At 41.7% G+C, this 26,070-nt stretch overlaps 1 protein-coding gene and 1 long non-coding RNA gene across 3 annotated transcripts in view; one reads left to right on the top strand and one right to left on the bottom strand.

Moving 5' to 3' along the window:
- SMAD5 (SMAD family member 5) overlaps window positions 1–14,734 on the bottom strand; it is a 53,250-nt gene extending 38,516 nt beyond the window's left edge. Inside the window, exon 1 of one of the 2 annotated variants that reach the window (XM_032336642.1) lies at window positions 14,575–14,734. The gene's annotated coding sequence lies outside the window, so the exon portion shown is untranslated. Of the gene's footprint in view, window positions 1–12,783; window positions 12,979–14,574 lie in introns of those variants that run through there. The other variant, XM_032336643.1, reaches the window with a different exon arrangement.
- On the top strand, window positions 14,720–19,000 carry LOC116586540. Its single transcript, XR_004284057.1, has 3 exons — window positions 14,720–14,867; window positions 16,092–16,218; window positions 18,840–19,000. It is a non-coding gene; the product is annotated as an uncharacterized LOC116586540 (long non-coding RNA).
- The last annotated feature ends 7,070 nt before the right edge of the window (window positions 19,001–26,070 follow it).

Below are 26,070 nucleotides of genomic sequence, written 5' to 3' on the forward strand. Positions count from 1 at the left end.
CATGCTATTAAATTATTGTGAGAAAAATTATATCTATTAGGGGCGCCTGGGTGGTTCAGAGAGTTCAGCTCAGGTCATGATCTCAGGGTCCTGAGATCAATTCCGTGTCAGCATCCGCACAGTGCGTGAAGCCTGCCTGCTTAGGACTGACTCTCTCCCTCTGTCCACTGCCCCCCTACTGCCTCCACCTCCAGCTCATGCACTCTCTCTTAAAAAAAAATTTAAAAATAAGCCTATCCATCAAACTTGATTCATTCTTTGTTCATTTTAAGAATACATGTTTACAATTATAACCTAATATTTTTCTAAAATTTTAATTTTAGAAGATAAAGTCCCAATCAGACCTGCAATTTATAATTTAGTTTAAAATACGGATCAAATTTTAAATGGTTTCCTTTTTTTAAAGATTTTATTTATTTATTGAGAGAGAGAGGAGAGTGAGCATATGAGAGAGAGACAGAGAGAACCAGTAGGAGGAGAGGCAGGGGGAGAGGGAGAAGCAGGCTCCACTGAACAGAAAGCCCGACAAGGGACTTGATCCCAGAATCCTGTGATCATGACCTTAGCCAAAGGCATCTGCTTACCCAAGTCACTCAGATGCCCCTAAATGGTTTCTTTTTCTTTTTTTTTTTTAAGATTTTATTTATTTATTTGAGAGAGAGCATGCGAGAGAAAGAGAGCACAAGCAGGGAGAGAGGCAGAGAGAGAAGGAGAAGCAGACTCCCCACCGAGCCCCACATCCGGCTCAATCCCAGGACCCTGGGATCATGACCTGAGCCGAAGGCAGACACTTAACTGACTGAGCCACCCAGGTGCCCCATAAATGGTTTCATTTTAAAAAGGCTTTTTAAGAACCAATTATTCAGGAAAATCTACATGTGGCATGAGCTGCTCTTGATGAATTAAATTACCCTTATGAACCTCTCCTCCACTGTGGTATGCTGGAACAGGGAACATGGTCTGCATTGTTACCAACTAAACAGACAAAACCACATCAATGATCTTGAAAAGTTACTTACAAAGACAGACTTTTGGACATCCAGCTTTCTTAAAAGAATGTAGCTATTTCAACGAATCCAACAGCTTCCTTTCTAGAAAATCAGTTCCTTCAATGATGATGACGATAATGATGGTAATAGTAATAAACTACTAACATTTACTGAACACCACATCAAGCACAGTTAAGGACCTTACACTGAGAGACCAAAAATGATTAAAATCTCAAGACAGACACATCAGGTAAATTACATTATTCTTATTTTACAGATGAGAGAACAGGCAAAGGGAAATTAAATGTGACTTGCTTATTTCAATAGATAAGAAACAGAGCCAGGAACTGAACCCTGGCAGTCCAGCTCCACCCACACTCCTAAACACTGTACATACTTCCTCCCAAAAAGAAAGCCTCCCATCAAGGAATATTCTTCCCTTAAAGATCTCTTCCATTATTCTCCATATCTCTGACTTCTCCAAAATATTCCAATCATTATATTATCACAAGATCATACAGCTTCAGAGACCAGGGATAATCCTGTTCAATATGCTCATTTTCAAACTGATTTTTTCTGCCACTTAACATATCTTATTAACTTCATCTATTTTTAACCCGCTCTTCTCTCAATTGAGCTAAGTCAAGTCAATAGGTATGAAAGACTAAGGGTTTACTACTACTGTAAAAAAAAAAAATTACATTTATTATGGCAGCCTTACTCAGCTTCAAAGCTTTTTAAATTTTCATTAGGACATTTCTGCCACACTAAACACTAGAACACAGTATGTGTGTGTGTGTGTGTGTGTGTGTACATGTATGTATACACCATTACACACGATTTTAACCAGCCTCTCTATTTCATGCATCCACTTCCTTAATAATTAACATTTAGATTTCTAAATAAAATTGTTATATTGGGATTAAAACTGTTTTATTATACCCATATGACAGACAGATCAATTTTCTCCTGTAAACTTTGCTGTAAAATGTATCAGATTCAAAATCACACCTTGATCCACAATGAAATGAAAGCATCAGAGTGCTTGGGATACAGCAATAGATTCATTTCACTATCTTCACTTTAGTCCTTGTATGGAAGAATTTCTCATCACATACACAAAAAAAGAGAGTAAGATATTATACTTTTTCCCGTTCACATATATTAGTGTTATGTTCTGTGAATTCAGAGAAAACATGCAATACCTTTGAAAACGGGTTTTCTAGTGACTGAAGGTTTCATTTTGAATCTCTTATCAAAAAGTTGGTTCAAGACATTTCTGCAAAGAAGACATCCAGATGGCCAACAGACACATGAAAAAGTGCTCCATATCACTCGGCATCAGGGAAATACAAATCAAAAAACCACAATGAGATATCACCTCACACCAGTCAGAATGGCTAAAATAAACAAGTCAGGAAATGACAGATGCTGGCGAGGATGCGGAGAAAGGGGAACCCTCCTACACTGTTGGTGGGAATGCAAGCTGGTGCAGCCACTCTGTAAAACAGCATGGAGGTTCCTCAAAATGTTGAAAACAGAACTACCCTATGACCCAGCAACTGCACTATTGGGTATTTACCCTAAAGATACAAACGTAGTGATCCAAAGGGGCACGTGCACCCGAATGTTTATAGCAGCAATGTCCACAATAGCCAAACTATGGAGAACCTAGATGTCCATCAACAGATGAATGGATCAAGAAGATGTGGTATATATACACAATGGAATGCTATGCAGCCATCAAAAGAAATGAAATCTTGCCATTTGCGACAACATGGATGGAACTAGAGCGTATCATGCTTAGCGAAATAAGTCAAGCAGAGAAAGACAACTATCATATGATCTCCCTGATATGAGGAAGTGGTGATGCAACATGGGGGCTTAAGTGGGTAGGAGAAGAATAAATGAAACAAGATGGGATTGGGAGGGAGACAAACCATAAGTGACTCTTAATCTCACAAAACAAACTGAGGGTTGCTGGGGGGAGGGGGTTTGGGAGAAGGGGGTGGGATTATGGACATTGGGGAGGGTATGTGCTTTGGTGAGTGCTGTGAAGTGTGTAAACCTGATGATTCACAGACCTGTACCCCTGGGGATAAAAATATATGTTTATAAAAAATAAAAAATTATTAAAAAAAAAAAAAGTTGGTTCAATTTTTCATGCCCCTTTTGCCTTTCGCTATATAAAATGAATACCCATTCTCAGTTCAGTCAGCTGTGTACATAACCATTCATATGATTCTTTCCATAGTATCTATGAACTTATCCTAATAATAAAGAAAAGTCCCAAAAAGCTATATTAGTAACTTCCGTCTTTAGAGATTACATATCGCTGGGCAGTTAAATGTGGTCCACCTCCTCTGTGCTCCCTTTCTACAATGCTTTCAGAGTCTGCTGAGGCACACATATACCGTGTTAAACTTCATCTTGGACTCACAGTCATACAACACACATTTATTGGGTGCATCCAAAAAAGGGTAAACCACTAAGCCAGAAGCTGAAAGGTTGAAAAAAAAAAAGTCAATCAGGTCCAGACTCAAACTTACAAGAATTACAAATTGATAATTAAAACATGCCATTCGCATTTGCAATACACAGTGGAGAATGGCAGAGGCCTTAAGGGTGTCTATGTGCTAAAAGAAATTCAGGGGATGGCTCTTTGGGGAAGGGAGGAGGGGGAAAGACAAGATGGATGAAGTAGCTTTATCACAGGCATAAAAGCTAAGGTGGATAAAGACACAAAATCTGAGTTTTTAATCAACAGAATGAGAAAATACTAAATTCAGTTTGCTAAAACATAGGCAGTAGAATTAAAGAACTGTCTAGAAACATAAATAAGGCTAATCTATACAGGGATAATAATATATGCATTGTAACACATAAAAACACCAGATTTGAAGTCTAATCACATTTTGGATCTAACATTTACACCTAAACTTCTATTTTTTTCTATTTTATATAATAAATATCAGTTCTGAAAATTAAATGAGATAAACATTTAACTTAGTGTCTGGCATGGTGTGGTTACTATTTTGTAATAATCATGAACATCTTGCTATTAGGTCAAGGATTTTAAAAATATAGCTGAGCTACTTTATTTCAACAAATACACAAAGCCATCTATTTAAATGGTATTCTATACTATTAACCTTGAAGAACAAGCTGCAAATTATACTATCACATAGTGCTTTCTTATCACTTAAAATTTTTCTTCACGTTATCATCCTTCTGGCCTCAAGACTGTAGGTCTGAAGAGTGCTCCAATATTACTCCAGGATTGTCACTCAAGGAAGACACCCAGGGAATTTCTATTTCTATCTTGAAAACCAGAGAATCCCCCAAAATCTAAAATCCCATTAGGAAATATACAAGACATCCTGTGTAAGGTGAACCAGTTAATTCTCATCAATATTACAGTCTGAGTGAATATAATTAAATCTAGTGATCAAACACTTTCAAACTGAGATTTAGGGGATCATAAATAGAAAAGAAGAGGAATTATCCCAAAGCAACTGGAAAATAGGGAGTAAAAGGGGAAAGGTGAAAAAATTACACTCTTGTGAATAAGACTGCTGAGGAAAAAAAATAACTGGGCTGTAAAAGGCTAGAGACAGACAAAGTAGAAGGCTTAGCCAGTGTACAAAAAAACAGAGCTTGGCCTAGCTCACAGTTCCTCCCCTGCAACCACAGGCACTGCACTAAGGTAAAGAAAAGCCTTAAGGATGAGCACAAACTTTGGGAACAATTATCACAAGCTCAAAATAGGAATTTGACAATTTATAATTCGCAATACAGTTGTAATATAGGGCAAGAATAAGGAAAAGCAAGGATCATTAAGCCAAATGAGGCAAGAAGACACTTAGCCAGTTTGCAAAACAAAAGGGAAAGGCGCCACCACAGAATGGATGCAGAACAGGGAAGAATGAACATGAGGCTACAGTCAGGCTGCTAGAAGAAACGCTATGTGCAGTGCAGACTTCTAAGCAGAAAGATACGTTCCAAGAGGAATTTCAAAAAGTGGAAGAGACTTAACTCAGGGGGTGGAGAAGGTAGAGGGAAAACACAGTAGAAATCCAACTATGATGGGAAGACACACCAGCTGAGGGGTATGAAGACCATGACAGCGATGGCAGGAGAGACAAAAAGTGAAGTGCTGTTACGGGCATTACAAATAATCAACAGGACTTAGTGACCACCTACATGAGAAACAAGGGCAACCAAGAAAGGTCAAAGTTTAAAAGCTAAAAAGTAAAGACATCACTTACCTAAAAAGGGCAATTCTAGTTATAGCCAAGACAAGGCAAGAAAGGGCTAGTGAAGGGCTGGCTTTAAGGGAGTAAAAGCACTGACACACTGCCAAGGAGATGTGAAATTAAAGCTCAAGAGAGACAGAACATGTAGATTTGGAGGATCATATGAATAGAAGTGAGGTGAATCTTGACAGTAGATGTTTCATTTATTCACAATTTACTGGGTCTTTTCAGACCAGGAACTCGGGCTGAAAAAACACATCTGTAATCTCAAAGATCTTAAAGAATAATGGGAAAAGAGAAGGAGCTACAAAGAACATCATATGCTAGTTAGCATACCACTTAATTTAGATTTGTTTCCATATGATAACCAACAAAGAAGGGGCATTAAAATAGTGAGGGAAAAAAGGGGTGCCTGGGTGGCTCAGTCGGTTAAGTGACCAACTCTTGATTTCGGCTCAGGTCATGATCTCAGAGTTATGAGATCGAACCCCCTGTTGGGCTCCATGCTGGAACCTGCTTCAGATTCTCTCTCCCTTTGCGCCCCACCCCTCACTAGCTCATGCGTGCTCTCTCTCAAAATAAAAAATAAAATAATTAATTTAAATAGAGTAAAATATATATATACAGCAAGCACGGAAGGCCAGTAATTGAGCAGGCAGAAATGTGGGCTACTTCTTATGTCAGAACCTGGAGGTACTTAAGAATATAGCTACGAACCTATTATCTGCTATCCCCTTGGCCTTTTATAGTCTACCTCTGGTTTATGAAGACATGACTGTATAACCCTCTCAATTAAAGTACTTTGTCTTTTCTTAGGGAGATGACCTCAGAGCTAGAGAGAAAACCAGGATAACAATAAGACCAAGAAATTCTTGTGTGTTAAATTCCCTGAAATTCTTCAAAGAGACTGCAAACTATCAATTAGACAATAATGCAGAGTACCTAATAAATACAAAGAAAAGCAGCAGTATTAAAACAGTGTAAAACTAAGAAACATCAAGCATTACAAAATACACACACACATATTAATTCTATTTCAGCTCAAGTGTCCCTTCTTCAGGGAAGCTTTCCCAGACGCTGCTGTGTAGATAAAATCCCCCCTATTATATACTCTTAATACATGCATCACATACCTCTGTTTTGTAGCACTTAACACACCTGTATTTTTACATCTAACTGTCCAATTCTGAAAGAGTACAAATTCTGCAAGACTATAAATGAGAGGAACCATACCTATTTTCACTTACCACCGTAAGTCCTGGGATATATATGCTCAAGAAATATTTATTTTAATGAATGAAAGAGAAGGTGCTAAAAAGCTTCTGGAAAGACCTTAGCTGAAGGGTTGGGGTATTTCTCACTTTCTGCTTCATACAACTCTGTACTCCTTTTTTTAAGATTTTATTTATTTGACAGACAGAGATCACAAGTAGACAAAGAGGCAGGCAGAGAGAGAGGGAGGAAGGAGGCTCCCTGCCAAGCAGAGAGCCTGATGCGAGGCTCGATCCCAGGACCCTGCGATCATGACCTGAGCTGAAGGCAGAGGCTTTAACCCACTGAGCCACCCAGGCACCCCAATTCCGTACTTCTTAAAGTAAATGTACTTCTTGTACAGTCAGGGGGAAAAAACAAATTTCAAACCAAAGTCCAGCTGTACTTCAGCCATATTAAATTCTTACTAAAGAGGGGATTTACAAGGGCACCTGAGTGGCTCAGTGGGTTAAAGCCTCTGCCTTCAGCTCGGGTCATGATCCCAGGGTCCTAGGATGGAGTCCCACATGGGGTTCTCTGCTCAGCAGGGAGCCTGCTTCCTCCTCTCTCTGCCTGCTTCTCTGCCTACTTGTGATCTCTCTCTGTCAAATAAATAAATAAACTCTTAAAAAAAAAAGAGGGATTTACATTTACATTTCAAGAGACATTCGTATTTCAAAAGAATTCTCTCCACCGTATCTAGAATTATACAAATTTGGAGGCTGAAATTTAAGAAAAATCAATGAGAAACTAGGGCAAACAACTTGTGCTCCCAATTCATCTTTCAAAAGCACTTATCTTCCTATACCGGAATGTCTTTTGTACCTCAGAGATTTTACAAATGCCATTCTCTGCCTGAACTGCTTTCCTCAAGCCTCAGTCACTAATTTCCAAGCTCTCTCTTCATTCAGGCTTCAGCTTCAGCTGTCATCCCATAGACCTTCCCCTGACATCAACCCCATAATCCTATATAAAGTCAGTTTCCCCCAATCCCAATACTGTGTTCATTTCCTTCACTCTACAAACCAATATGTAATTATTTGTTGACTTACCTGATTTTCTTCCTCTCCCACTAGAATGTAATCTTTAAGAAACAATACTAAGCATATTCAGAGAACTTGCTAAATGTATTCAAGTAATTCATTCAAAAGTATATCTTGGGGCGCCTGGGTGGCTCAGTGCGATAAAGCCTCTGCCTTCCGCTCAGGTCATGGTCTCAGGGTCCTGGGATCGAGCCCCGACGTGGGCTTTCTGCTCGGCAGGGAGCCTGCTTCCTCCTCTCTCTCCGCCTGCCTCTCTGCCTATTTGTGATCTCTCTCCCTCTGTCAAATAAATAAATAAAATCTTAAAAAAAAAAATAAAGTATCTTTTGAGGTAGCATTCTAGGAGCTGGGAATACACATGTGAATAAAGGGGACCAAAACCTCTGTCCTCATGTAGTGTTACACTCTAGTGGAGGGAGACACACAAAAGACAATAAACAAGTGATTATTACAGTTTGTTAGGTGAAAAGTGCCATGGAGAAAAATAAAGCAGAAGAAGGTAAATGGGAAATGGTGTATGGGAGAGGTGTGATTTTAAATGGGATGGCTGAGCTGGGCCTCACTGTAGTGGGCACCAACAGAGTCAAAACTTGAAGGAAATAGGAATAAGCCAGGCAAGTATTTGTGGAAAATCACTTCAGGCAAAGGCAGCAGGCAATGTAAAAGTTCCAAGGCAGAAGCATGTCTGGCAGGCTTGGGGAACTGCAAGACCAGTGCAGCCTGAGAATAAAGTGAACAAGGAGTGGGAAATAAGAAATGGGGTTAAATAGGTAAGAGACTTGCATTTAAGGGCACTGGTTGTAAGTCAAATGCGAACACATTTGCGAGCACTCTGATGGAGACATGACATTATTAAAGAGTTACTCTGGCTGATGTGTTGAGAATAAATAGCAGGGGTAAAAGCTGGAGACCAGCTCGGAGTTGCAGTCAGCTATGTGAGAGATGATAATGGCTTAGATCGGAGTGATGGCAGTTGGGTGGTGAGAAGTAGATAACTTCACATACATTTTAGGGAACAGTAAGTTTCCTGATGGAAGAGATACTGGGAATGTGAGAACAGAAGAGTCAACAATGATTCCAAGGTGTCAGTACTGACTACTGGAAGAACAGGATTTGCAATCAACTGATCTGGGGGAAGGCTGATAGCAGAGCTAAAGGAAGATCAGGAGTTACATTTTACATACATTAAATGTATGAATGAAATGTTATTAAGCTTTACCAGGCTTCCATTTCCAATGAAATCATACTAACATCAAACACCCAAAGATCCTGTTCTTACCTCAAGCTACTTGAGTGGGACCTCTTAACCAACTCCCATAAAGATATATACAAACCACCTTCCACACTCATCCCCAGACACACATGCACACACAGGGCTCATGCCCAGACTTGACAAAACAATTCATAGAAACAGCTCCCTCACTTTCTGCTCCAACACCTAACTGCTTCAATCCAAAATAAAAGGCAAGCAACCAATCCAAAAATTTCACCCAACACTGTTAGCCAAAACAGAAACCTGCTGAGCACATCAACCCACACAAATAAATGCCCATATGGGTCACAACCTGCCATAATCTCAGCCAAACCTGTAGAAAAGAATTACAAATGGGGATTCTAAAGAAAGAAATTTCTCATAACCATTCCACAAAATTCAGATTCATGAGGTCTGAGATTAGGGGCCTACCTCCCACTATTTTAACAAGAGTCCCAGATTTGCAGGAGGTTTGAGAACCAAGGCCCTCAGGATCATCTGTGACAGAAGAAAGTCACTTTGTTCCAAAGGTAACTTTTTTGTGGCTGGTGGAGGTAAAGTTTAAAAAATATCCTTCCCTATGGTTCTAATACCAATAGCAGTCACCAAGTATCAGCACCACTAGCATCAAACCAAGCCCAGATCCAGTCACACAATTACTAAAACATGTAAGCCACATCCATGGCAGCAGGCAGAGAAACCAAGAGCAAGCTTGCCTACAAGCTTTCCTAGATTCAGAAATCCCATTCTTTATGGGAACATCTCTAAGAAAGTGGGGCTACAATCACATGGGCACTGAAATAACTTTTGGCAGAGAAACACTTCGATCTCCACTTTTCCCAACCGTGGTTCTCAATTTCCAAGATATCAAAGTTCTCATAGTGGATTTCAAGGCCATTCAGGAGCTGAACTCATGTTCTCTGACACTTCTCACAGAATAATCTTACATAGTCTCTCTTTGTGCCCACACAAGTCTCTATTTCTTTTTATCTCCCAGTTTTTAATCACTCTTTAAACTTCACCTGCTCCTCTAAGTCCTCTAATTAAGCAGAGCCTGATCTAGATGTATACTCAGCCCCACAGAGCCTGCAAGATTTCCTATATTACTACCAGATGTGTTGGAGTCTACTTGTACAGGCTTGTAGACACAGGAATAGACACAGAGCTGGTCAATCATTATAGTGCTTTCCTTTAAATTATAAAATCGTCAAAGGCAGACACCAAATCATTATACTCTAAAATGTGTCTCAGGAGCACAAAGCACTAACCTGTGTACACAATGCTTTAGGAAGATGTTCTCCAGATACCTCATGTGCACCCCAGAGTTCAAGTCACATAGAAGAAAAGGGAGCAAATATGGCTCTGGGTACCTTTTCGGCTCCTGTCATCATTCATTTAATTTACACTTCCACCTCCAAAGAGTGGAAATGGTCAGTGAGTTAAGCAGGCACTCACTTAAGTGGGCACAGAGATGTAAATAAAGGGAAAGAAAAACAGAAGACTAGCTTTGAAGTATCTCTGCAGTACCCCTTTCCTAGGAACATACAAACCAGAATAACGAGATCTGAAGTTATACAGCCTACCAGATAGGATGCAAGACAGATCCTAACACATCATGAAAACAGAACTGAACAAAACAAAACTTGCCTTGAAAGCACCAGCTGTATTGAGATCACAGTTAAATTTGAAAAGTGTAAGACACTTCTCAGAACTCCAGGTGCTATGCTCAGAGAAAGGAGGGATGGTGACACCACTTTCTCTCTCACTGTTATTTTCAGCAATAACAAAACATACACAGAAGTCAAAAGGAAAAATCTAGTTAGACTCTCACAACACATCAGACCATTGCCAAATTTTCAGAGTATACTAGTCTGTAAATTGTATATACCTTTTAGACAGAGACTGGTACACCACAGAACTCAAGAGCAAAACCTGTTTACAAAATGTACTTTAACACCAGCTTCCAAAGTCAATTACAATTATGGTACTATCCATTCAGAATGGTCTAATAAGGAATTCTTTCTTCTAAAATATTATCACAACCAAGTTTGGGAATACTACAATAAAAGCAGAAAGAAAACTCACTGAAACCACCTCTCTACTATGACAGGGCCAAAATTTTCTCCACTTAGCTGCCCAAAGCAAAACAAAAGCAAAAAAAAACAAAAAAAAAAAACCATCAAAACTAAAAAGCTAGGAACTAGATGACTATTTCTGAAAAACCTACTATGTAATTATCCCATCTTTTCAAACTTTTAAAAAAATAAAATTTAGAATATGAAAGTGACATATGAAAATAGGAGATGTTGTCCTAACAACAATGTAAATTTTAACAATTCTTCCTAAAGAACTGTATATCTTCAACTTCCAACTAGTAAACAAACCTCTCAGATTCACAGTTCTAGACAAAGGCAATAAACTGGATAATATAGCACTAAAAATTCCAGTTCTATTATTCTGTTAGCTTTGGAAGTACACAAATAAGGTGTGAGAAACATGGACAGCCTTCCTGGGGTTGTGCATCACCTTTTTTGGTGGGAAAGCACCCTATCTCTGTGCAGCCTTCTTGGGTCCTATTCTTCCAGATAACGCTCTTGTCCAGAATATTCAGACTGGTAGAGACAAAAATCATCTCTCAGACTGCGACTGTCCTTTATAAGAAGAAAATTTCTTCAACATCTTTGACCTTATGAGTAGACAGGCAAACCTACTGGATAGATGGCAGTGGTAACATCTAAACAAATAAACTATTTTGGCTTCTTCTTTGTGGTTAGTATGAAACACACACACATACACACAAGACGGGAACACTGACAGTCCCGAAGAAAACACTGAAGAATGATAAACCAAAGGAATAAAGGTGGCTATATCTTAAAATATACTCAAGGAGGCTGTTAAATTCACCCAAATGCGTGCGTGGCTCAGTGCCTAAACCAACATATACATCTGGTAATAATAAACACTGATAAGTCATAAACAAAAAGGGCTTTCTTAATTCAAAAACTCTAGAAGCTACAGGTAATATTAAAATTTACATAAAATACTATCAAACAGTATGTGTGAAACTGATTTTTTAAAGATAGTATTAGTATTTCACTTTAAATTACTAAGATGAAAAACTGATATTTTACTGCCTAGTCTTCAAAACACTAAGAAGCCAGTATCTTTGATTTGACCAAGTTACAAATCTGTTTTCAGTAAACAGAGAAAACATACTGCCTCTGTTTAATGCAAAGGACAAAAAAGATCATCACTGCAAATCATAATGTTTGGGTTCATGATGAAAACAGGAAACAGACAGGCTGCCCAGGTATAATTATGGTTATAGTGTAATGTGCCTTCAGGTTCAGCCAAGAATTAAAACCCAGTGAAGAGTAAGCAGAATTTACTTGCCTCTACCTTGCTACAGAAGGAAACTTTTAATAATACTTCCAGCAACATGTTACATAATCAACAGTAAACAACAATCTGATTCAAACCTCATTAGTAACAACATTCTGCCACTGTCTCCCACTGAAATTAATAGCTGACTTTGCCAGAGGGGAAAGAAATGCAACACATATCAATCTACCCATTTCTGTGGCGCCTACCTATGTGAACCAGAGAAGTAGATAATACCACCAAATCTGCACAGAATCTACAAAAATATTTTATTCTTCTCTTTTCCCGCAGTTCACCACTGTCTTTCCTCCTTCTTATCAGACTGTATCATATGGATGCATATAAAATCTACGAGGAAGTGAGCTGAGGAGGTTCACCTAACTTTTCCTGCCTATTTGAGCTCTTTCAGATCTCAAAAATGGAAGGATAAATGAGTAAATCTTTGTAACAAAGAGACACAGAAACATTTATGCAATAAAAACAGCTATGTGAAAAAGAAAGGCACACTGACTGAGGGATCTGCAATATAGAGGGAAAGAAAGGAGAATGTAATCATGCAAACAATCAAAACAAAAATTAAATTTAAAAATCTGTAACATATTATGTATCACCTTTGTGAAGGTAACTTTCTTTCAATTGTCTGAGTTGTTCTGTATTCTTGTAACCTCAGGGTTCACCGCAGAGGGAAAGAAATAGCCACCAAAGGAGTAAAAGGGGGGGAAAAAAAAAGGAATTTGTACAAATGTGTAAATAATCCATTACTTACTAAATTTGGAACACACTAATTTCCTAACAGTATTCTGATCAATACATGTGAAACTGTCACATTATGTCTAAGTACTGTTTTCCTTACAACACCCACTATAGCATTGACATCTAGCAGAAATTTTACCCTACGTGCAATGTCACTAAATCTACTGGGACTAGGGTTTTTGAGCCTTTCAGATATCAAATTAAATCTGAAAACTCACTCTGGGCAATTTGGGTACTCTATGGAAATTCAAGTACTCTAGTTTTTGATAACTTAAATCTAATTTTTTTTTTTTTTTAAACAGCAACTCAAGAACACTTTCCTCTCAATTTCTCTGAAGCCAAGCCACAACCGCCACCTATCCAGCCTTTGTTGCTAGATAAGAACACTTTTGGGAGTGCTAGGCAACACGCATGATGTGACAAACCCAACCAGACTTCAAAACTTTTTCCACAGAAAGATAAGGTAAACAAGATATACTTAGCACCACACCCACTGAAACGCACAAGCAGCCAGGAATGTTTCCCCCAACCCCCCTTCTAGACCTCCAGCTGGTCAGGAAACAATGTCTCTGCAATCAAGATAGTGATCTGGCCCAGGGTGTTCAGGCATTCCTCACCTCCAGGATGGCCTACAGCTCCATTCTCCAATGCCATCAAAAAACCAGAATTGGAACATTTTGTTAGAAATCGGGCACACGTCCAAATACCCGGGCTATCCTCGCCCCAGTTCTTTTTGCAACCAAAATCTGTTTGAGGCTACTGAGCATGCTCCAACTTAAGACGGGCGCCACATGGGAGTTTTCAAAAGCTTAGCCTCCAAACTCCACGTAATAACAGCAGCTGAAAGGGGAAGAGAGGGGAAAAGGAGGGGGAGGGGGAGAGGCCAGAGTATGGATTTGACTACTGATAACTAAAGTGAGAGACCCGGCAGAGACCGAGTATGATGAAGGCAAACAGGTAGCCCGGCTGGGCAGTCTCCTTGCACTAATGCGAAAGTTTACAAGAAAAGACAAGAACTCTTTGCAGTGCTGAAAACGGGCACGGCGAGTGGCAGAAACCAGGTCTAACTACCAGCTGAGTGCAGTAGCAGGTCACAAGTGCCCAGAGTGTAATTCCCACCGATAAGCGTGGATCCTTATCTCTGAAACACAAAGCGACGGCGGCACAGATTCATCAAGCCACTGGACAGCTTTGCAGGGTAGCAGATCAGAAGGCTCAACCGAGCTCGGCGATCCTACCAGGGGTGTGACTGAGGGTGGCGCTTAGAAGAGGTACAACAAACCGCTCCTCCGGACCCAAGCGCGGCCTGGGATACCCCCCGGGGGCGTCCGGAGCGCCTCGCTCCACAGTCCCGGCGGCAAAGGCGACGCGGGGACCGAGGCCAGCCTACCAGCCCAGGGACCCCCCACCCCGGCCGCAAGAAGGCCTCCGCAGCTGGACGGGCCGCCCCATCCTCGGCCGCTCGAACCTCTGCAGGCCGGGACTCGGCCTACCTCCCGCCCCGCAGGCCCGGGCGGCTTCCGTTCCGCCCGCGGCCCAACACCCCCGCCTCCGCCTGACTCCAGCCCTGAGGGCGAGCCGCGTTCCGGAAGAAGCGGCAGTCCCCGGCCCCGCTCGCCCGCCCGCCCCGGAGCCCCGCACTCACTCACCCGCCGGCTGGACGCACTCCCCCGACGCCGTCGCCGCGCTTCCCCTCAGTGCAACTTTATTAGCAGCTCGGCCGCGGGACACGCGCACGGCGCCCGCTCGCCCAGGACCCGGATGAGGGAGGGAAGGAGCCGGGGAGGACGCCGCTGGGGTCCGCGCATGCGCGCGAGAGCCCGAGTGACCGCTGCGAGGCCGGAGAGAAGGAAGCCTCTGCTCTTGGCTCCGTGCGGCCAAGCCTGGCTTCAGATCTGCCCGAGGCTCTTGTGGCTATGGCCAGGCCCAGGCGTGGGAGTCGGTGAGTTCCCACCGCCACAATGGCCGCTAGTAGTCTCCACTAACCAAAGCAACCCACACTGTAAGAAAATAAAACTATTGCCCTGGATAGGGACAGTTGCAGATTTTCTCAGTCATATAAAAACTGTAGAAAAATCTTAAGACACAAGTTTGCTACTTTTATTGATTTTTTTTAAGTAACTATATATAAATCTAAGTGAAGAGAATCCTCTTTCTATAAAAACTAGCTTCAAAATAAACTTCTGAGCAGCAGCCCTAGAACCCCTCCCATAGAGAAATCCTGGAGCCTCTGCTGTCCCCCAACCCCTCTAGCAGGGACTGAACTTGGGAGTTCCCTAAATTAGGACTGTCCACGTATTGGGAGATCAACCCCAATAGTTCAAGATACAAACACTCTTCTGGACAGGTGAGGCCACTGAGGTGCCCAAAGATCACCTGTAGGCTGGCATCCCTCCACTCCGCCTCCTGGGGCAAGAACCTAAGTCTCTCCCTTAGCAATTGGGCTCTTTTCTTTGCTCTTTTCCTCAAAATTCTGCCAAAGCGTCAGCCTTTCCCAGAATATGATAGTGGCACCACCTAGGGTGTCCATTTTGAAGAGTACTAGTGAAGGAAAACTTTTAAATAATTTTGTTCTCATTTTAAAAGTTCAACCCGGGTTTTCCAGTACTCCACCGTCGGTTTCCTTTTTCAGGCAATTAATCTAAGTGAAAATCAAAATTGGAGTCATTTCCAAATCTTCTCCCTCATAGCCTAATTCTATCCATCATGAAATCTTATTAATTCTACCTTCAAAATATATGCCAAATCTGATTTCTCACTGCTTTGTATTATCAACTCCATGGACTGAGCCAGCACCCTCTTGCACAAATGGGCAGCTGCTATTTTGACCAGGGCTTCCGCAGTTTGTTCCCATGGTGAAGAGACTAAGTAAATGTTGCAAAAGTCTCTGCAAGAGAAGTGGCCATCTTGAATGGGACAGGGTCCTGGTGAGGAAGTGCAGTGGGCCAGGGTGGGGGGACCCAACAGTGCACATTCTGATTAAAGGGGCAGCTGCTGCTCCAGTCCAGCCAACTGCCACCATGGGGAAATGGAATAAGGGCCCGTGTTGGCAGATCTTCTGATTTTTCAAAAACAGCTGGAAATCTGGATGTTAATGCAAAAAAATCTCACTTTTATATGCTTAGCCACTTCTTTCATTCTTTCTCACTTTTTCTCCCTTTCTCAGACATTCAGGAGGCTGATCCTCTACAAGCCAAGCCAGAAAAAGCCATGGTCCCGATTTAGCCTACTGACCATTGGTGTGCAGTCTCAGGTCTACGTCTTAAACCTCTTTACTACATCATAAATTTGGTGTAAGTAAAGTCTGTGTACTTTAACTCTTTGTCAGGCTCACTGATTATTTGTTGGTAATTCAGAAGTTTCCAGGCCTTGGAAGGCACATATTTCTGGAGCCTGCATGAGTTTACAGCTCCCAGAAGTGCCCATAACCCTGCCTTGGAGGGTGCCTTTTATTTTTTTTCTTCCAGAACTAATGTTTGCAGAGTGTTTTGTTGAACATTGTAAGACATAACAATTTGGTTTAAATATTTTGTGCACTAGAGCCATTCCACACTTCAAACAGCCAATAAAATCCTCCCCAAAACCATTTGCTATCTCACAGTCACCGCATATTATGCAAGGAACAATTTGTGATTGCAGGATTCCTATGAACGCTCACATCAGTAATCTCAAAGCCAACAGTTTTGTTTCCTGCACTATGTGTTCACGTACTGATCACAGCAAGAAGAGACTCCAACCTCTCCAAGTGGCTATGTGGGCTCAACTTAGGTCTGAAGTTGGAAGAGATAACATAGAAGGAGGAATAGAAACTTTAAGAGCCCAAAAGATGCCTCCCCAAGAGTGAAGAAATTACCCAGACTCATAGGATATAGAAAATCAGACAGATCACTAAAGGTCTAGATAGTCAAAAAAGATTATCAAACAGTCAATGAGATGGCATGCTGAAGCCCTAGGAATGGAGTAAGGAAGTTCCTGTTTTTAACAATCGAATGATTTCTAAAAACAAATGTAGAATGGGCTAATCTGAGCAAGTAGATATAGTCTCTGTGGGACATCAAAATAGATAAACTGATTTTTTAGTTTCGCATTCTCCCACGAGGATCAGATAAAAGGAGCTTCAATCCTCAATCTTACTTTATTTGTAAAGAAATCCATTTCTGGATAATATAGGCCAGTGCTTCTCAACCAGGGGTGACTGTGCCCTCCTCCCCAGGGGAATATCTGGCAATGTTTGAAAACAGTCATGACTGTCGCATCTAGGAGAGTGGTGCTAACAGCCTCTACCAGGTAGAGGTCCAAAAAGCTGCTAAGTCCTGCGCAATATACAGGACAGCCCCATTCTACCAAGAGTTATCTACCTAAAATGTCAATGGTGCTGAGGATGAGAAACCCTGTTTGAAGTCCCAAATAGGTTTTCTTTAATTGAATTGATGTTTAGGGGGAAAATGAGCCTTTTCTTTTTATTTCTAAAATTAAATAAAAATAATTGTTTTAGCTGTTCATTGGGTGGAACAAATCAGCCTTAATATTTAGCCCATGACCTACTCCCACCTTGAATTTTCCAGAACCAAAAAGAAGGTAATTTTCAGGAAAGATGAAACCATCTATGGAACACAAAGAATTGGAATAGTTAACTCAGTCTTTCCATATTCTTAACTTTGAATTTAAGATTTAGGGTAATTGAGGCAAATTGATTTTGGTGTCAGTATCCTTAATAAATATGACAATTCCATCCTTTGCTCTAGCTCTGAAGATTCTCCCTTAACAACCAGTGCACACCCAGTAAAATTGGAAGAATGCAATGATGTCTGGAGAAGTCACCCAGTATAGACGCATCGGTGACCACAGAGATCTATAAAGGGTCCTACCTAGTAGCCACCTCAAAAACTCCCACTTCCTGAAACAGTCAGGACAATTGGACATGAGAAGAAGAAATGTCTGACTTGGAGTGACTCCTCTGGACAGTGTCCTGGAAACAAAAAAGATTTCTTCCCAAGTTCTAAACATTCTGATTTGTTCTTAAACTTGACAGACTAGCTCCGCCTCCAATCTTAATATTAGAAACAGTGCAGGAGGCAGAGCTAAATGCAGAAAAGTGTGAGAAGAGTGAGCTTCCAAAGAAATGGTATACAAAAAAATCCAAGAAAGGGGCACCTGGGTGGCTCAGTCTGTTAAGCGTCCATTTTTTATTTCAGCTCAGTTCATGAGTTGTGGGATTGAGCCCTGCGTCAGGCTCTTCACCCAGTGTGGAGTGTCCTTATCCCTTTCCTCCTGCCCCTCCCCTGCTCATGCTCCTTCTCTCTCTCAAATAAATAAAATCTTTAAAAAAAAAATCTGAGAGAAAAAAAATCATTATGTTAAAATTCTCCAAAGAAAATTCACGTTACTATTTAACAGAACAAGCCTGGCGGTTCTGTGCAAACCAGAGAGTACACTAAACTGATTTTATGCAACATTTGAAAGGTTGTCTGCCGCCCCCCCCCCAGTAAAATCCAAGTGTTCTGGTACAAAATTATCCCTTAATAGTCCACAGACCCTTTATTTTCATAACTCAGATGTAGAGAATCTTAACGATTCAAAAAGAAAGAAAGAAAGAAACATAAGATAAAAGAATGACAGCTGCCTCTCCTGGAGGCTCAGAACTATCCAGGCCATGCACCCCTTGAAGCTCAAGGGAAAGATATGAGAGACCTTGTGACCCCCTCATCCCCTGGAATGAATATGCACATTTTTGGGTATATATCTATGTACACACTTTCTGCAACAACAACAAAAAAAATCCAAACCTTTCATCAGCTGCTCAAAGGTTTGCCTGACCCCCCAAATGTTTGCAGATGCTTAAAGCAGTGGTAACTTTCCGTGTGGTGTAAATTTAATGTGTCCATTTTAAGTCCTCTTCTCTTCTTTCTTTCAGAGCAACATAATTGGGAGATTCCTCTCAAGGGAGGGCTGCTGGATGCAGAATTCAGGAACCTGGCTTGCCTGCCTGCAGCCATCTGCTACATTAAAGAAGGCCTCCTATGGCTGGAATCCAAAACACAAAATTAAAAGGGTCGCTTGCACCCAGAGTCATAAAACAAAGAGGCTTTCTAAAGCAGGGCTTGGAGTGAACGCTCATTTCTTCCTGACTTAAACAGCATCTGTTCCTCCTGACAGCAAACACCCTCCGAGTTAATTCAACTGAGCTCCCCAGTTCTACATTCTCACTTTTCATCCTCAGAGATGTGGTCTCAGATGAGCCAGACCACATGTGCCCCCTGCCCCAAATCCAGAGCAGCAGGTAAAAATCTGGGAATGCTATAGAATTGGGGAGAGGGGAAGGAGACAGAAGTTCATGTTCTCTAGAATGCCTTTTAAGTGCCTAAAATCTTGGTCACCTGAACTCTGAAGCCAGACTTCCTGGTAGTACCGACTGTCTCCCTTACTCCCTGTGTGACCTTGCACAAGTTTCATAGCCAATCTGTCCCTTAGTTTCCTCATCTGCAAAATGGGGATAAGAATAGGATCCAAATAACAGAACTGTTAGGAGGATTAAATGAATAGAAACTTGATAGACACTTAGAACCAAACCTGGCACACAGTAAGCACAATAGAAGGCATGTGTTTTCACCGCTACACCAGCAACCTCTCCAACACTCTTAGCAAACTCGTTTGTTGCATAAAATCCACATGCATTTTATCCAACAGTAGACCCTCTTCCCTTCTTACTTGAATAGGTGATTTCATTCCCCCACCAGCCTACGGTACTATCTATTGCAGACAATTCCCAAATTTCCATTTCCGTCTTGCACTTGGCTAATGAACCCTAGGTCCTTGAACTCTCCTCTAATGTCTCTGCTGGACTATACTAGTTGTGGATTTTGGCTGCCTGCCATACTCTCAAAACCCCTTTCTCCTGTTTCCTTTGTGGTACCATTCCTCTTTGGTATTAAGCGTGGTCCCAGACACCCGACCCCAGAGATGGGCACATGACCCAGGAAGGTTATCATAGTTCCCCCCCTACCCAGGCCACCATGATTGGTTCATAGACAGTCATATAATCCAAGGAAATAACATGTATTATCCCTTAGACTGATGTATGGATGTTGAGAGGGAAATCCTTTACCATACTGTTGCTGCTAAGCTACATGCTAGCCACCATGTAGAGGGAATATGCTTGGCAATGAAGCCAAGAGAGTGAAGCAGAGCTGAGACACAGAGGAGAAGCCATGACAAAAATCCATCAATCAGGCTGTGCCTAGGGCTCTAAAGATCTTCCTTAGAGTCCCAATGACACGAGCCTATACATTCTGCTCTTATTTAAGCTAGTTATGCTTCCATTACTTGTAACCTCTGCCCTTGGTAGTCTTGCTGGATTTATCAGGTGCAAATGTGAACTCCTGATACTTGTCATTCTTCCTTCCCAGACAGGTCCCCTTCTAATCTCCCACACATTAATACATGGCAGCTTCATCTACATAGTTGCCCATACCAGGCAGTCATCTGTGGTGGATTGGATTATTGCCCTAATTTTTTTTTCCTTCCCTTTTCTGGAATTATACATCTGCACACTTTGCCACATGACTTTGCACTAACATTCTCTAGAGAAGGTGGGATATACTTACTTCTTTGTCCCTTTGATGTTGGCTTTGGCCAGTAGATATGACATGGACATCATCTTAGGACGTGTTTGGTAGTGACTTGCTGTTCTGTGCTTTTGCCATCTATCATTGAAAAAATAGACCCCAGGTGGCTGTTGGTCCAAGGGGGATGAAAATACAGACAGAGCAGAGCTGATCCCAACCCACAGCCTCGAGCCTAGCTCAGCAGGCCTGCAGCCTGATGCATAGCCACCCAAGCAGATTCACAGACCCATGAGTGAAAAATTAATGTTTGCTCTTTTATACCACTGAGATCCTGGTGTTGTTTGTTATGCAGCAATAGCCAGCTGAAACATTCTTCACTTACCCCTACTTCTCACCCTCATTTATTTATTCATTTATTCACTGCCTCATTCAATAATGTGACAAATATTTATGAAGCACCAACTACATATTAAGCATATTTTGGCACTAGGAAAAGGCATAAAAAAAAAAAAAAAAACAGGCAAAACCCGCAGCTTTAACACAATATTGAAGGAATTTTTTTTTAATAGGAAAAGTAAAATATGGTATGTCACCTTGTAATAACTGGTAAAAAATAAAATAAAATCATAAAATAAAAAATAAAAAATAAAAAATAATACAATCATAAAAAAATCAAATAAAAAATAAAATAAAATCATAAATGGGGGACAGAGAGGGTACCAGGAGGAGGAGGGGTGATGACTGCTGTGTTGATGGCATATTCAGGGTTAAATAGATAGGGCTACACTTCCACTTCCAATCCAGTCTAAAGTCTTACCATTTCTACCTTCAAACTGTCTCCAAAAACTCCCCAATTCTCTCCATGTCTAGTATCTACAGACTCTCGGATCCAGTCACTACCATCTCTCCCAAACTTCCATCAGCCTTGTTCCAGCTCCTTGACCACCCAACAGGTATTACACAGTAAAACTGCAAATCAGGTTCTGGTCACTCTTGAACTTAAGCTCTTCAAGGTCTTCAAAGTGTACCCATTGCATTTAGCATAAAATTCAAACTCTCTATCACGGCCCTGCCCTGACCAACACAATCCCTGCCATCACCAACATTCTCACACGTGCCTTGCATACACTGGCCTCCTTTCTGTTCCTCACATGTCACAAGTTCTTCCTAACTTCTGGTTTTGTACATGTAGGTCCTGCTTCTGGTTTTGTACATTAGGTCCAGTTTATTTTAAGTCTTCACCTTGAAGAAATCTGAAATGTTTGCCTACTGCTCCCCATCTGTCTCACTCCTTCTCATCAACTTTGGGTCTCAGCTTGAAGGTCAATTTCTTACAAAAGCCTTCCCTGGCCACCTCTGCTCCACTGAACCCCACTACCCTATCTAGATTGGTTTCCCCCATTATACACCCAGCATCCAGCTCTCATGATTTGATTCTATCTACCCCCTGGAGTAACACTGCCCTTCACAACAGAATCCTCAACACTTACGTCAGTACCTGGACTGCTGTAGACCCTCAACAGAGGGTCACTGAATTTTCTGCTTCCATTTTGGTTTTATGCATGCTTCTAATACAAGCACATTGTTTCCACTTAATTTTTTTGAAGGTTTTAATGAAACATTATTGTGTAATAGGGTGTCACTCCCCTTGTCTCCCAAACAGAAACTTAGCCCTTAGATTTAACATTGTTCGTTCGCTTATACATTCAACTTAAATATTTATGTAGTACCTACTATGTGCCTGACAGTAGCCTGCTACTGGGCTTCAGAGATGACTGCCCTGTTGAAGCTCACAGTCTTCTGCGGAATGTTTGCTTCTTTTCTGTCTCCAAGGTCCTTGAACACTTGATAGACGAGTCAGGAACTAGAAAATCAAAATCTGTCATTTCAAAGGTGTAAGCCCAAGTATTCTCAGGAAAGGTCACTCTTTTGACCCTGGAAGAGCCCCTCATTTTATAAAAAATCTCCCACATGTAATAGGCCAATTATGCCAATGTCAAACAAAGATTACGTTCTGAACAGGAGTACTTAGCACTAAAGTTTAAACGATTTGGTACTCTCATTGGAAAGCTTATTACAGGAAGAGCTACATCCCTTTAAACTGTATTTCCTGAGATGTTTCATTCCTAAGTATGATTTTTAAAAAAATAGCTTACAGTTTTAAAAAATAATGCATGCTTATTGGCAAAATTCAAATTATAGAGAAAAAACAAAACAAAAAAAAAGTAAAAATTACTTGAAATCACACCTTTAACATCTTACCAGATATCTCTCCATGTGTATAACAATAGCTATTATTGATTAAGGATATTCTTTGTGCTAAGTACAATGTGCTTTACGTATTTTATTAAATGCCACACAAACTATACAATGGAGTTCCTATTGCTAACTGGATGATGCTTTTTTTTTGTAAATGAAGAAACTAAAGGTGGAAACACGTCCTTTCTACAGCCTCCTTGGGCTTATGACACCCAGAAATGTCTCTAGCCTTGGAGGACACTTTTTTTTTTTTTTAAAGAACTGGTGTTTGTCACTGCTTTGCTGGTCATGGAAGGATATCACAGAACATGTATAGCGTACACTAAGCTTATTCCTCATTTCACGTATTCTGTGAAATCTCGCATTCTCTACTTCCCACAACCCAGTCTCCTCCATCTTCTCCCACCACCACCTCTTCCCCTTTCCCCTGTCAGTGAACTGGCTTCTTTGCTGTCCCCCGTCCTCCCAATCTGCCACCACACTCCCATCAATACACCTGTGCTTTCAACGAACCTCTGTACAAGTGTCCCTTCCTGCAGCCAGCCTGGACCTGGAGGATCGTTCCTGGAGCATGGCATCATGGGAGGGGCTACGAAGGAAAAGAGATACACCATGTACAGGTGGTGAAGGATAAGGGGCCTCACGGGGAATTTGGCAGATAAGGAAGGAGAGGCTCAAAAGAAGTGAAATCACTTCCAGAGTATATACAGACAGTCAGTGTGGAACTAGAATTCAAACCCAGTGAATCTGATGCCCAAACTCCTGCTCTAACCACTATGCACACTGCCTGCTCTCTCGAGACCATTCATTGAGTCGTCTAACCTCCTGTGCCCCAACCAAATGGTTCTTACGAATCCTCTGCTAACAGTCAAGGAACCGCAGCTCCATGAACGAGCTGGAAAAACAATAGATTACTGACCAAGAGAAGGGATGAGGGAAAGGGCTTGTTAAAGCACACAAACGCCATTTCTAAAGCAAATGTGTACCAGTTGGCGGTGATGGTGAAGTCACCCAGAGCAAGCACGCCGTAAAACTTGGTATTTATTCTAACAGTCAGGTAAGGACCCTGAGCAAGCTCCAAAGGCCGGGGATGAATGGAGGTACTGTTCCAACATGTTTATCTTGAAGTGTAGTGAAACCTATTGGTTCTATTTGTGTAATGACTAATGCCTCTGTGGCTGTATCATTTACAATACGATGGCATCACTAATGCGCCACATTAAAGGTGATTTGAACTGATGAATCAAATCCGTTAAGTTCCTCTAAGTTAATACGGGCTCCCCAAGTCACATGTCGTAACATTCCCATTGCAGAGACCATCTGGCCTGCTGCTCTCATCACTGAGAGCAAACCTGATTTTCCAAGAGCACGTTCACACAATGCCTAACGTTCAAAACCTAGCATTCAAACATCTCAAAAACGAAGTAAGAAGTCAACACAGAGTCGCCTGCCCTGAACTTGTCACAGATGGGGAAGGAGGAGCCCCCTGTCAGATCGTGCTGCCAGAAATGAGAATTTACATGAGGTCTGAGCTCCAGTGTTCTGGCTGTGATGTCTCAGAGGTCTTAGCAAAAACCTTCTGGGGACTGCTACTGGTTTTCAGGACCACAGGAAAGAACCTCATATTCTTTTACTTGCCTAGGATTGCTGGATGAGTTTCTCCTATCAGCCAGGCACCATAATGATAAGGAAACTTTATTTATTCATTCTTATTTTGCATTCCTCTATTTTCGCTATTTACTCAAAGACACAGATGTCCATGGACAAAAGCACCCACCTCTCTCCTTTAACCTCTTTCCTGGTCTCTTCCTGAAGTCAGGTCTCTCTTCCGATCTCTGGCTTTGTGACTGAAATCTGAATCATTTATTTACTCAGCCAAAATTTATTGAGTGCTTGCTCTGCATCAGGACTTGAGCTCCACGCGGGGAATGCCTGCAAATCCAAAAGCAGGCAGGACCCCTGCTCACAGGGAATACAGTCAAGTCAGGAAGACAGACGTGAATCCTCCATCTAGAATCTGCATGTTTACGATGTTCCCCAAACACCCGCTTTCTTCTTTTGATCAGCGTTGGGGGAGCTCAACTTTTTAGGCTACATGACTTTTTTCCCTGCCTCTACTCATCTCGTTAGCACATGGCAGGAAATTTATTTTGAGGTCCATAAGCAACATCACAGAAAGAGATATATATACTCACTCCCCACTTGCTTTTGTCGTTTTTGCAACATGGACAGAGCCGAAAAAAACTGGAGTCACCAAGGGCCCTCGGACACCCAAGCAGCCACACCTGCTTTGCTTCTCAGGGGAGTTAGGAGCTGGGTTGCCAGGGACTAATGCTGATTCATGGACAGGCCAGGTCTTCACCGAATGCATCTTAAGGACCCAACAGTTCTGGAGCTGCTAGGGTGCCAGAAAAATTTCATCAGTAGGCTAAGGCCCCCCACCACTATATGGCCAAACAGACATTAGACCCAGATTTTTGTGCTGAGTGGTTTCTAGCAGCTACCTTTAGAGACTCTTAGCGGCCTTAAGAAGGAACCAAAAATGTCAATTAAAAAAAAATTTAAAAAATTGTTTTTTGAAAAATAAGAACAAACACATGCAATAAACCCTTTCCTCATTCTCATGCTTGGGTTATTCTTACTCCTTCATATTGGAATAAAGAGTCATCCCTTCCATTAGGACCCACCTAATGGTAGAGGAGACGAGCGTATGTGGCCAAAAACGTGGTTTTGTTGGCAAGGAAGTCATGTGGGTCCCAGAGCTACAAAGAGTAGTTTGCCCGGCAGACTTCTAGAACCACACTCTGGGTGCAGTGAGGGATTCAACCAGCCCTAGAGTGACCCTTCTCCTCTTCCTTTACTTTTCCAGAATTCCCGGCCACTAGATTTCTCAAGAGACACTTCCAAGTTCGACACCACCCAAAATGAATTCTATTGGTCGATTCCTACCGAGCCTCCTCAAGAACAACTGGTTTTTCTCACAGACAGCAGCTCATCTGCAGTCTGGCAAGGACTCCACTCCCCTCATCTCAGCAGCTGTGGCCAGAGCTATAGGGCTGCTCCCACTCAAACCACATGGGCAAGTCACAACCACTTCTCCAGGAATGAAGTGGCTCAGGTTGCTTTCCTGACAAGCTTGCTGTGGGCACGGCAGACACTGTGCTTTCTGTCTGTCAGCCCAGCACACAGGCCAAGGTCGGGGCATCTGCTCAGGCCGGGTGGCTTCCCCCATGCAAGTCCCGCACTGATTTGTTTTCTCCATCCAAATATTTATCATCCTTCCTCTGGATGGCCTGCTCCGCTCAGGCTCTGTGACATAGG

This window comes from Mustela erminea, chromosome 3 (genome assembly GCF_009829155.1).
Source record: "Mustela erminea isolate mMusErm1 chromosome 3, mMusErm1.Pri, whole genome shotgun sequence".
NCBI lineage: Eukaryota > Metazoa > Chordata > Mammalia > Carnivora > Mustelidae > Mustela > Mustela erminea.